This window comes from Canis lupus, chromosome 34 (genome assembly GCF_048164855.1).
Source record: "Canis lupus baileyi chromosome 34, mCanLup2.hap1, whole genome shotgun sequence".
Lineage (NCBI taxonomy): Eukaryota > Metazoa > Chordata > Mammalia > Carnivora > Canidae > Canis > Canis lupus.
The window spans coordinates 27,922,618-27,937,022 of NC_132871.1; the positions used below are offsets into that span (position 1 = coordinate 27,922,618).

Sequence of the window (14,405 nt, forward strand, 5' to 3'; positions counted from 1 at the left end):
TGTAAAGTGCTAAACACAGATGGCGCAGGTACTGTGATTGCTGGAAAAAGTGTTGATGAATCAGTGCAAGTGACAACTTTTCTCTAGTGGGCTATTCACTTGGCTTGCTAAGGTACCTCCAGGAAGAAACAACGGTGTCCCTGGATTGTTACCAGCTTGGTGAATCACCCGGGGCATCACGTTTATTTAGGCAGTTTCTCGAGTGACGCTGTCTTTTCATGGCCTCTGCACTGTAAAAGCAGATCTGGAAATAATACAGCCTCCGTCTTCAAGTCTAGGTCATAAAGAATTAATTTAAAAGCCAAATGTACATGTATATAGGATGGTATGGCCTCAGCTTTTTCAATGAACCGCCTTCTCATTAGCTCATGGCCATGCCCCAAGCTGAGCCAGGGAAAGAGGTGGCCACTAGAGGACAGATGTATATAGGGGACGGACACCAGGAGGGCAACGTGAGGGAAGGAAGGGAAATTTGGGGGGTTTTGATACAGAGTGGAAGTGAAAAGATGTGCCAAAAAAAAAAAAGTAGTCTTTACACAGCTTTTGGAACAATGGAAGGGCTTTGTGCGTAATAAGGAAGCATCTTGAAGAGCCAGAGTGTCACGAAGACTCAGAGGTGATACCACAAAGCCCAAATAAAGGATACATTGAATAACCTTGTCTGAAGGGGACTGAGGGATATTGGAGGATGACATGGCTGGGGCAGACTGGGGAAGAACAGATTTTCCATCTTGTTATCAGCTGCATCTCTAGAAGCTAGCATAGTGCTTAGACATCGTGGTCTTTTGCAGGCACTCAGTATTTTTCAGGGAAAGACATCTCCAGCTTTAATATAATTAGAAGCCCTTGTGATAGCAGACATGCCTACTATTGCCTTTCCTGTCTGTAGTCCAAGCTGGATGAGAAGCAGGCTGTATGATGAGCGTCTCTATTCAAACCACCTCTTGAGACACCAATTCATAGAGACCTAGGATATCACTTGGTGCAAAGATCCTGATCAAAACATGGGTGAGCTGGTCAAGTCAAATTCTCTTCCTGGGAACTTGGAAATTAGACACCAAAAGACTCAGTTAGTTAGCAATGGGCTATAACAAAAAGACTGTGATAACAGGACAAAAGACAAAGTGGGCGAGGCAGTGCTTTGGGGTCATGTGCGAGCAGAGGAAGGCAATGTGTTAAAGAAAAGAATGGAACCAAATCGCCAGAAGAAGCAGCCTGTCTCGGTTCCGTATTTTCTGAAACCCACCTCTACTTCATCTCCTAGCCTCTGATTTTATGTGATTTGAGTGAGATTACATGGCATTCTGATCATTGCAACCAAAAGAAGCTTGATCAGAACAACCATAAATAGTAATAGCACCATCATAAGCCAATGGTCTGAAAAGACAAATAAAACTAGTAACTGTCCCCCACCACTTCCAGTAAGTGAACAGAATTCAGGAACTCTGAAGCATGCTGGTCATTTTCAGAAATACAAGTCATGGTGGGTTATTTTATACGGCTCTGCTCTGACCCACCACTAAATCACACAGACCCATTTCACCTGCCTCTGGCAAAATAGATAGATTCTTTCCTTTCACAACCAGGTATGGATTTCTTTCTGTTTTATTACATTATTGCAAGCAATGCTGCCTGCCAAACCGCATGCCCTTAAACTGAAATGGCTTCTGGCCAAGCGCTGGATTATCTGTGACAGTAAATCAGTCAATATGCACGGCCTAGAGACCATAGCAGTTAAATAGATGTCTTTGGCTTCGGGTGGGGAAACCTTCCCTCAAATACCCAACTCCGCTCCTTTTAAGGCCTTTGAAGAAGGCCTTTTATTTAAATAGTATTTTGAGTCACCCCGCAGTTTATCCTGAGGTTTGAGATGGAATATAAAGGCAAAGGAAAAGAGAAAAGAGAGTAGGCAACAGTTCTGGATTAAGCACTGAATGTGCTAACTGATAAAAGGGAAAAATGTTAGAGTCATTTGGAATTTGTAATATCAAAAAAAAAAAATGCTTTTAAAAGTGTTGAAAGGTCTGGTGTCTCCCCACCACATCGGACTTAAATGTTCTGGCTGTATAGACTACCTACTGGAAATAATTTCTAACTCAACAGTCATTGGAGAGTATAGTCAGTATTTTCAGTGTGCACTGGCGGACGGATTTCTTTATCTCCTCTGGGAGGGATATGATCCAAAGGTTAGAACAGGCTCAAATAAATTCTGTTCAGTTTGTGTGGTCTCCTCTGAATTATTCCAAAGCCTTCCTGTCTAGCATCAACTCTGTTCCTCGACTTCATGTTATCTCAATTATATAAATGAAAAATTGGAGGAAATTATATTTACTCATTTGTAAAGGCTTGAGAGATGCTTGACAAGAAGATCACTGGAATACAAAAGTACAGAATAGTGTCTGATAATAACGATACTATCGATCACCTATTGTTATGCTTGCACATAGCTTTCCACACAGCATATATTTTAACAAAATAAAGAGGAAAGAGAGTCATGGTAATATTTCTAGTTGCTGTATTTCACTTGTCTAAATATCTTAAAATAACTTGCAATATTATATTATTTTATCATTACATCTAAAACTAAAATAGTTTCCTGGGGAAGATCTCATACAATGTTGCTAAGATGTACCAATGGAGTCAAGGAAGTGAAGTACACAAGAGTCAGGTAAGTAATGGAAGATTAATTCACAACAGTGCCTCCTACACAAAGTTTGATGTATATTTATATATATGATGTGCTTACAAGAGTGACTTACAAAGTCCTTCAGAGGAGGCTTCTTCCTCTTTCCTCATTTCCTACCACGTTCTATGTATCTCATCCCCCAGCCACCTGGAAATTTTCTGCTTCTGCAACACATCATGGCTTTCTAGGACTAAATATCTTGCACATGCTCTACTGCCTAACAGGCCCCTGACATCTTTCATTTATCCTTACCTAGAAAACTCCCACTCATCATCTTCAAGATCTTGGTGGCATGTTGCTTTGTCACCTTCATGGAGAGTTAGTTGTTTTACCCTATAGACTCCAACAGCACCTTGGCCATACTGCTGTACCATTGCTTTAATTTTTATAACATTTTACATTGAGATTTGTCTGTTCACATATGTCCTCTCAACTAGGGTGTGAACTCTTTGTGGACGAAGCTCAACACCCAGCACAGTATTCCATATAAAGTAGACACTCCACGAAATGTTTGGTAAAGGAGAACACTAATGAACTACTTGCAGCAATGGTAGCATTAGGGACACAGGCAAAGATCCTCCATTTTCTGAATGGAGCTCAGGACCAATCTTGTTTACCTTGATATTTCAAGTATAATTAAAGATGGCCTTGGCTTTCATAGCTTCTGTGATTTTATCAACGTTTTTTGGAAATAATGTCAGATGGTTAAATGTATAATTAAAGTTGGCTTTGTTTTTCAAAGCTTAGAGGTGTTTTCTTTTCTTTCTTTTCTTTTTTTTTTTTTTACAAACTGTGTTGAGAATAATACATATCTAATGAAATATTCTGAATTTAAGTTCACAATTCATTGAGCTTTGCTAGGTGTATATACCCTACAACTAGTGTAACTCACACCCCCATCACAATATAGAACATTTCTGTCACCCCAAAAAGTTTCCTTCTACTCTTTTGCATTCAGTCTGCTCCAGGCCACTACCCCAAGTAACCACTACTCTTAATTCTATAACTAGAACCCAATGTAAATGGCATCATAAGTGTATGCATTTTCCTGTCTTACCTTTTTGCTCAAGTGGTTGTGCGTATCATTGCGTTATTCATTTTTATTGCTGAGTAATATTGTATTATATGAGTAACATTTTTCTTATCCATTCTCCAAACAACATTTGAGTTATTACTAGGTTTTAGCCATTATGAAGAAAGCTGCTATGAATATTTGTGTATAAGTCTTTCTGTTATTATTACTTTTTAATTTCTTACCTAGAAGTGGAACTGCTAAGTCATGTGAAAACGTATATTTAGCTTTATAAGAAATTGTCAACATGTTTTCTTCAGTATTTGTACCATTTTATACTCCCACCAGAAATTTTTGAGAGTTCCAGTGGACTTCAGCCTAATCAACACTACTGATGATCATTTATTTGTTTGTTTGTTTGTTTGTTTGTTTGAGAGAGGATAGAAGGAGAAGGAGAGAAGCAGACTCTTCACTGATCAGGGAGCCTGACTTGGGGCTTGATCCCACAACCCTGAGGTCATGCATGACCCTACCCAAGGACAGATGCCCAACAAACTGAGCCCCCCAGGCACCCTTTGACTATCTTTTTTAATTCCAGCCAATCTATTAAGTGTGAAAAGATACCTCATTGTGGTTCCACTCTGAATTGCCCTGCTGACTAATAATATTGAAGATTGTTTCATGTGCCTGTAGGCCATTTGAATATCTTTTTCAAATTCTTCCCATTTAAAACACTTGTCCATTTCAGGAAAGTAGAAGAGGTAGTAGGGATCTCCCTATCACTAAGTTGTGTAGGTTCTCTCTGTGGTCTACATGTAAGTATGTTGTCAGATACACATATATTGAAAAATTGTCTCTCAATCTGAGGCAAGCCTTTTCAATTTACTGATGTTGTCTTTTGATCTATTGTCTTTTCTGGATTAATATTAATGCATATTCATGAAATGAGATAGAAGCCATTTGAATATGCAATTGTTCCCACACCATTTATTGAAAACTCTGTAATTTCACCTGTTGAATTAGGTTGGCACCTTGTTGAAAATGACTTGACCAAAGATGTGTGGGTGAATTTTTAGAATTTCTAGTTACCTGTATATCTACCTTCCTACCAATGCCACACTATCATGATTACCATCGCTTTTTTGCTGTTTTTCTGTTTTCTATTGTTTCACTGATTCTAGTCATTAAAGCCTTGCAAATAGGCTTTAAAAGTCCTCCAAAGTTATTCTTTTTTTTAACTATTGTTCTCTATGGTTCTCAATATTGCTATATATTTTCATTTCAAACTTATAGTAAGTTCTTAGTTTCTTTTTTTTTTAAGTTCTTAGTTTCTACAAACTGCTTACTGAGATTATGATTAAGCTTGTGCTGAATCCATAGGCTATTTTGAGAAGAATGGACATCTTAACAGCATTGAATCTTCCTACACATTTTCAGCTAAAATTATTCCTACGTATCCTATGTTTTTGATGCACTTTTCCAGATTTCATTTTCCAATTATTTGCTGTTAGATGCATACAACTGAATTTTATTTATTGATGCTACATTTTGTGATCTTGATAAATTCATTGATTCTTTCTAATACTTATTTGTAGATTATTTAGGACTTCCTACATAGATAATCATGCCATCTACAAATAGAGACGTATTTTGCCTTTCTAAGGCTTAAGTTTCTTTTTCTTTTCTTTTCTTTTCTTTTTTTTTTTTTTCTTTTTTAACCATTATTGTACTGGGTCTCCAGTACATATTGAATAGAAATAGTAAAAGTTGCATTCTTGCTTTGTTCCTGACCTTAGGAGTAAAGTATTTCATCTTTCAACATTAAATATGATGTTTTATTTGTAGGTTTTAAAAGGTGCCCTTTCTTGGGTTGAGAAAGTTGTTTTCTATATCTCAGTTCCTAAGAGTTTTTATTTTATTAGGACACTGTTAAATACTTTTTATGCATCTAGTGAGACGATTTTATTGTTTTGAATGATTATGAAATACTACACCAATTTTGAATTTATGGGATAAACTTATATGGTCATAGTGTATTCTTTTCTTTTATATATTGCTGAATTGATTTGCTAATATTTTGTTGGGGGATTTTGTGTCTATATGTCTGAGGAATACTTGTAATTAATTATCTGATATTGTCTTCTAGGTTTTGGTGTTAGGTTTATGCTGGTTTCATAAAATAAAGGAAGCATTCATTTTTTTCTCTATTTTCTGAAAGAGTTTGTAAGATCATTAAAATTCCTTCTTTAAAATTTAGATAGAATTTACCTGTAAAGTCATCTTGCTCCAGAGTTTCTTTATGGAGGAGTTGTTTTATTTTTTTAATCCAGATTTTTCAGTAGATGTATAGTTATTCTGATTTTCTATTTCCACTGTGTCAATTAGGGAAATTAGTGCTTTTTAAGAAATTTCTCATTGTAGTTATTTAATTTGACATAAAGATATTCAAAATATTATCTTTTTTATTTTAATGTCTGTAGGATCTGTAGTAATATTCTCTTTTTTCATTCCTGACATTGTTGGTTTTATCATAGTTAGTTTTATCTAAGTATAACCAATTTTAGTAATTTTTTCAGAGAATCAACTTTGAGTTTGGTTAGTTTTCTATACTCTTTTCCTTTTTCCTACTGTGTTGTTTTTCCCATTATCTTAATTTATTTTTTATTTCATGCAATTTGGGTTAAATTTAGTCTTTACTCACATTTATGAAGTATGAACACCAAAATATGGAAGTCTTCATTTTGCAATATATACAAATATGAAAACATTAGTGGTAATAGTTCTTCATATATTCTACATACAAGACCTTATAATATATATGATGGACAAATATCCTCCCCCATTTTGTGGGTTATCTACTTTCTTGATAGTCTTTCAAAGCACAAAAGAGTTTTATTTTGATGAAACCCAATTTACCCTAGTTTTTCTTTCATTGCTTGTGCTTTTTGTGTGATAACTAAGAAACTAATGCCTATTTCAATATCATGAAGGTTTGCACCCACGTTTTCTTTATTATTTTATTATTAATTTTAAATTATTTTTTAGACAGGAAGAGAGAGAATCTTAAGCAGGCTCCATATCCAGTGCAGAGGTTGATTTTACAACCCTGAGGTCATGGTCTGAGCCAAAATCAAGAGCCAGACACTTAAATGACTAAGCCACCCAGGTGCCCCACACCTACATCTTATTTTAAAAAATGTATAGGTGCTTTAACTTACAGGTTCTCTTAAATCTAGGTCTTTAATTAGTTTTGAGTTAATTTTATTTTTGGTGTGTGGTCCAACTCCATTCTTTTTCACATGGCTACCGAGTTTTCCCAATACTATTTGTTGAGAAGGTGAGAGGTTCAATACATGCATGGCATATCCAATTTTTGGTTTTGGTATCTGGTTATTAAGTATGACCAATATTTCTTCTTTTGGGCTCCCCTCATCAATCAAGTTTAGGCATTCAGAAGTTTGTTTACTTTTTCAGTAAATAATCTTTGCTCATCTTCTCCTACTATGGTAGTCCAAAAGGACTCAACTGAGTATTCATTTAGCCGGTCAGGCTCAGGCTGGGTACTACTGAGCTAGAAGGCCTTTTCAGCACTTTTCTTTTGCCAGCTTTCCACTCACTCAAAGGAGCTTTTTCTTTTCTTTCTTCTACTGTTTCATTGGGCTGAGCTGATTTATCAATAGTTGCTTTTGCTACAGTGTGTCTTCAAGGGTCAATCCTTTTTGACTTCTGTATCATTTTAGTGTTAGAAGATGAAGCAGGCCTGGCTACAATTTCAGATGTCAGGCTTCTTGACAGTACCTTCTTTCTCCATGCATCCTGAGAACTGGTTTTGGCACTAGGTGAAACCATGTTTGATTGTAGTAATTCTTTCTCCTGAGGCCTTTTCCGGAATGTAACATTGGCAGTGGTTCTCCTGATGCCTTATTTTGCAGCATTCTGAGCACTGTTGTGGTGACTTCTGATAGGACCCACAGCCCCTGTCAGTCCTGAGAGGTAGCGCTCACAAGTGGTGGTCATCATGTTTGGGGCTCTGTCACTTCTCACTGTCACACTGTGGGTGTCTGTGGGCAGAGGCTCTGGGGCTTTGGAGACAGGAGCTGAAATGTCTTCATTGTTGCAGAACTCTCATCTCTGACTTTCTAAATGAATTAATCTTAAACTAAACAATTTAGCCACGGTAAGACCCAAGCGCAAGCTTCTTGGACATGTTAGCATCTTGCTTTGGTTTTTCTGTACATATTTGTCTCTTTTTATTGTTGTTTTTAAGATGAAATACTTGGCTTAATGTCGTGTGTTGATTTTGAGGGTCATCTTTAATTGGCACCAACTGTCCCATTTATCCTCAAAATTATGGGGGTCAATTGTTACTGTTGAATTGCTTAATTTATTATAAAGTCTTAAAGGAATACCATTTCCCCCATTGTTATATTATTTTTGTTCCCAGGAGGTCTACTGACATTTTCTTTACCAGATATTTTTGTTTTAAATTTCAAAACTTTTGTCTCTTCCTGGACCTGACCTTCAGAGTTCATCACTCTCTGGTCTCTACTACTGGATGTGTGATTTTCCTATTTGTAGGCAAAAAAAGGTTTTTCAATATATGTTCCTTGAGTTTTTGTCTTCTTTGTTCTCTGAATGCGGGCTAGGGGCAGCTGCAACTCCTAGGGCTGGAGTGCTCATGGTTTACTTGAGGGGGATTCCTCTTGGCTCTGATAGTCTGGGACCATGCAAACCAAGGCCTATCTTTGTATTTTTTTAGGTCCCTTTTCATTTCTTTCAATGATGTTTTGTAGTTTTTGGTATGTTCAACTCATGTACTTTTGTTGTTGTTCTTGTTGTTGTTAAATATATTCCTGAGGATTTATTTTTGATGGTATTGCAAATAGAATGATTTCATTTTCAGATTGTTCAGTGCCAGTGTATAGAAATACTATTGATTTTATATCCTGCCAGGTTGCTGAACTCATGTATTAGGTATAATAGCTTTCCTGTGGATTCTTTAGGATTTTCTTTTTTTTTTTTTTTTTTCTTTAGGATTTTCTATATGAGTTCATGTCATCTGCAAATAGAGATAGTTTCATTTCCTCTCCAATTTGGATGCATTTTATTTATTTTTCTTGCTCAATTGCACTGGCTAGAACTTCTAGCACAAAAATGAATACAAGTGGAGATATTGGACATCCTTGTCTTATTCCTGATCTTAGAAAACTTCAGTCTTTCAGCATTAAATATAATGTTAGCTATTGGTTTTCTGTAAATACTCTTTATGGAGTCGAGGAAGTTTTCTTCAATTTCTACAAAAATAAATGTATTTTTATTATGTAAGAGTGTAGGATTTTGTCAAATGCATTTTCTGAAACTGTTGAAATTATATGAACTTTGTCCTCTACTCTAATTTGATAGTACTCAGCCTCCAAATTCTTTCTCCCCTGAAGGCCTTGTGACTACTTGGTTTTAATCTTTGTAGAGTGAAAATGAGGTGGGAGGGTTCTAAACTCCAAGATGAAGCCTTTTGGCTGTCTTAGATGGATAACCAGGATTTTCAAGAAACATTAAAAGACATCTCATCCCTCTTGCTCAGCTGGACTTCCAACATAGGAATTATCTCACCCAAATTAGTTTTCACAATCCTCTGATGCTGCCTCAATCCAGAACAATGGATTAAAATTGACCAATTGGAGTTAAGAAGAACCAATATTAAATCCATTGTGTACATTGTTTTAAATGTTCACAGTGAATGAGAGCTGACTTTCTTATAAATGCTTACATATACAAGATCCAGTTTTTACGAACAAGAATTTCAGTAATAACCAATAATGTGATTAGCTTGTATGACAAAAAGAGAAGGGAAAAAAATCTTGAACTTGTAGGCTATGTGGCTATGTTAGTATCTAATATCCATATCAAGGCAGGTAACAATCCTCTCACACATAACATCAGTCAGGTGGTCATGCCTGAAGGTACGTGTACTCTCCTGGACTTTACAATAGATGAATAACATAAAGAATTACCAAATGTTCAGAATAAACTAAATAAGATGGTTTATGTTCTAGTAAATTGTGTCAAAGAAAAAATGGCTGAAAGAGCTGTGTATTTTAGCCTATAGAAATGAAAAACTAGAGTAGTGACTAGTGAATATATGATTTTAAGGATTCAACCTTTCAAAAGATTGTTGTGTGAAAAAGAAAATAGTCCATGTTATCCTGACTGCCTCAAAGGTTAGAACTAGTACTAATCAATGGACAGAGACAAGCAGTCATTCACTATATGGAAGAACTCTGTAATTATACTTGTATACCAACAGTAAAGTAGTTTTCAAAAATGACTTGAAAGAGGGTAGTAAGTGAATGAAAGCTATACTAAGGTTTTATCAAGCCATGATAAAATGAAAGGCAGTTTGTGTGCCGGTGAGAATTTAGGAGAGTGTTGGAAGTGGGAGGAATATAGAAATAGAATCACTCTGATGCTCCCACGAGTATGTTGCTCAATGAAGTGGTCATCTATTCGGTTCACAAAGTCACCTAGCTGACCTTATGTGAAACCAAATACACGCATACAGAGTTAAATTCACACAAACAGATTATGCCATGATCACAAATCACAGATTGTCAATGGATGACTTAGAAAGGACAACTGCAAGAGCAGCAAAATGGGCATTTGGAGTCTCAGGCACCCTCAAAGAAGCATGGACCCTGCAGCATGTGTACTGATTCCTTTTTCTTTCCTCTGAAGTTTAACCCTCAAGAATAAAAAAAATACAGCTCTGTAACTTTTGTGTTGAAGACAGAGACTTTATAATAACATTCCTTTAAATACAATTGAATTCAGACCTTCCAAAATGGCTAGAGAATCTCACATTGGAAAGAGCATCAGCCCTGACTGTTCCATCTCTGGTTCATCAAGGTTGATCTTCTCCTTAGGGATCTCACACTAATCCCTCTGCCACTATTACACAGGCTCAGGAGGTGCAGCTTCTTTGAGTCTGCTCATGCCAATAATGGACACATGAATTTGCTCTTAATCCAACAATAATGCACTTAAGAACAGTCTGCTAGAATAAGTCAATATTTTCTGAAAGCTATGTTCATAGGATTGAAAAGTACATGGCATCTAGCTATAATTTTCTTTTTAGGTATTTGTTACCTGAAGGATATTTTAGGAAGATGGAGTGATATCATTTATTTAATTTGTTGACACTTATAGAGTGTATTTTTGAATATTTCTCTGAATCATTTTTTTATTGGAGCCACACACCTAACGTTCAAATCTTAGCGCTGCCTCTTAGAAGCTGTAAGCTATTTCAATTATACAACCTTGGTTAAATTACTTAATGTTGTAATCCCAATACCCTCAATCTGTAAAGTTATAAGGATAAGAACACCTGTTTTGAAGGGTTATTGTGTGAATTTATTAAGTTGATATGTGCAGGGTACTTAGAACAGTGCCTAGAGAATTATACATGCTCAATAAATGTAATACATATCAAAAACATTCATTGAGTACCTATATCTATAACACAGAGGTTGATTGGAGTCACACTTTCTTTTTAATATCTCTCAATGAATTCCAGGTGTTCTTACATTCTCCTCACTCATCTCTTACTTAGGTGTTCAGCTATGGCTGTTCTTCCTTTATTTCTCACAAATCCTTTAAAAAAGAAAAAATAACATATTTCTTCTTCCAGATTTCCATAGTTTCCTTCTCCAAAGTATCATGCCTTTGTATGTGTATCAAGTTTTCCACACTGTTTTGGGGAGATGGAGGAAATTTACATATAGAAATGCAAAAAAAAAAAAAAAAAGATTAAAAAGTGGATATCCTGTCTTTTAAAAGCCATTCATTGGCTTTTCTGATATGGTGCCCAGCCACTCCCAATCTCCACACTCTCCTCTCCCTTTTCAGGCCAATAACCATGACAGCAAAAGCAAGCAATTAAAAAATATTCCTCTCATATTTGAATACCAGAGAAATTCAATCTCTCCAGCCCAAATACCCACAAACTCAGCTCCAGGGCAACACAGACAAGGTGAAGTTGAAATGATTATTTATACAGTCTGATGGATCTCTTTATTAGTGACTTTTTCTTCTCCCAGGCTTCATCTGAAGGGAGAAGGGCTTTTAGTCCTCTTGTTACATACATAATGGAATTTCTCTAGATCTTCTAAGAGAAATCATGATAAAAGAAATGATTTCTAATTGCATCTGAACCTTTACACAAACTGACAAAGTTTTCCTTCCATATATATATATATGTATATATATATATATATATACATATATATATATCATTGTATTGATATGTATCAATACAAGTGTGCCTATTGTGTCATTCAATCTCATATTAAAATTTGGTGCTTTTTAGACTCGAGGCTGGGGTAAAATTAGACACAGTCAAGGGACTCGGCAATTCTTCATTGCTGGCAGTAGCATTCAGATCATGGTTATGAACATGTTGGAGTAAGTTCAGATCTAGCCATATAAAGTATCAGGAATCAGCAGAGCTGGGTTGGGTCGGTTCTTCTACTATCTCAGAAGCCTTATAAAGTCTCTGAGCTCCACTGGGGCCTGTATTGTAGCCTCTGTACTATATCAGTTTCACATTTCCAATTCCCTATATTTTCCCAAACACAAAGGGAATCATACTAAAGGGAAGCAGCTTGTATAGCAGAAAGTGCATGAGTCTTAGAGTCAAATTGAGTTATAATCCAATGTCTATCTTTGGACATTTATAATCAATAATTATTCTCTTGCCACATTTTTGTGAGGATTAATGGAAATAATACACATGAAGATTTTGGCACAAAATGTCAAGTTTTTTAAGTTATAGAATTAGGAATGATAGATTGTTTAGGTGTTTGTTTGATCTTTGAGATAGGGACTTGAATCTAACCAAATTCCAAGGAAATCTGAATCTCCAAAACAAAACCATTTTAAAGGAAACATCATTTATAAAACTTGCTGGTCATATGAAAATATGTTAAAATTTTAATCACATTGCCTGCAATACAAACTAAAATTATATCCTTAAAAAAAAAATAATGTCCTTTTTTTATATTACTTCTTTATGATATAGCAAAATACATCATTAGCAGTCAGAGTGAATGCAATTAGTCTACATTGCACTTGAGATTAATACATTCTTTCATTGAAGGGGCTCTGCTACGATTTGTCCAAAAGGTGAAATGATTATCCACAGTGTGCAGCTGGGAATGCTGCTGTACAGAGGTGCAGTGCTTTTCAGTTCTACCAAGGCAGGCGTCATCGTATTATAGGAGCCTAAACCACCAACTTCACTGTCTAAACTTGAGTTGAGATGTTCAATTAAAACCACCACTCTTTTTGGACTCCTTGGTATTTTGGGGATGGAGAGAGTCAAATAGATATTCTCATGAGAGAATACTACACACTTGTGTGGAATGGGAATATGGCCTATTTTTTAAAATTCCCCTCAGACTGCCATGCAATGAAGCATGATGAATTTAGACACAATGAATTTAGAACAAAACTCCATACTGAGCAGCCTCCTTGGACGCAGTCCCTACCCTCAGGACTCACTGGGTGGGCTGACCTCATGGGAACATGGCCTTTCTTGCGGCCTCTGTCTTCATTACCACTGACCATCTGGTGCCCCTAACCCAGGACCACCAAACACAAACGACCAAGAATTTCTAAAGCTTATCCTCCAAACTTAAGAGCCTCATCCTTCCTCTGCTGTAAATGGACTCACCAGGATGTAGATTTCCAGAAAATAATTTTATTTGTAACCTAGTTGAAAGTTCTCCCACATGGGTCCACTGAGGACTCTCCAACTGTCTCCCTCAACAGTGGCTATGCTAGTTCTATTCTACGCCCACGGGCAAGTCGTCCTCTGTCCCCTCGAGTTTCTCTCTTAGCCCCTGCCTCCTCTCTAATGCAGCTATCTTGAGTAATGCCATATAGTTCTTTATTTTCACCCATCGCTGAATAGGCCAGAGGTTTTCAGGGAGACAGAAACTGCATCAGTTATCTTAGCAGAAGAAAATGAGACAGAACTGCCAACTGGCTATTGAAAAAGGCAAGAGGAGGAGGACACTTTGTGTGTTAAACCAAGGTTAGGGGAGCAAAGGGGGTCAATGAAGCTCAGAGGCCCAGAGGAGAGCCTGCAGAGCGGGGACTCGGACTTCTGAGGCTGAAGCGCGGTCTGGCTGATTCTGAGTTTTCTGAAAGGAATGTACTGAGGCTGGTTTTAAATAGCACAGAAAAATTGCAGGCTGCAGTGAACGGCTACTTGTGGGATCAGTTGTCATTGCCAGGATAAAGAGCTATCACCTGACTGGATTTGGGTGCAAACAGGAAAGCCCAAGTCCTTTTGAATTCATTCAGCCTTCGGGATTCTCTCTAGGGCCTCTTCTTACAAAATATCATGGAGACCAACTGGCAAAATATACACGAGTTCAACCTCAGTGTCAAAAAAACACAATACAGATGTATGAGCTTAAAGCTAAAAGACAGTAGTGTAATAATCATTATGGCCAAACATGGCTACTCATTATCTATGCACACTCTTCTATCCAAATTTGACTTCAGTATAATGACAGAAACCACATTATTCTTTGACTCAACAAAATTCTTCGTTGTTCAAAGACACTCCCAACCTTTTTCAAACAGGTAGATGCAATGTCCCAAAAGTCATTGGGTTCATTTCTAACCTTTTTTTTTTTTTTTTTT

At 36.6% G+C, this 14,405-nt stretch overlaps 1 pseudogene; it reads right to left on the minus strand.

The window, feature by feature from the left end:
• Positions 1-6,907: 6,907 nt before the first annotated feature.
• LOC140624105 (cytoskeleton-associated protein 2 pseudogene) lies at positions 6,908-12,960 on the minus strand (annotated as a pseudogene).
• Positions 12,961-14,405: the final 1,445 nt, after the last annotated feature.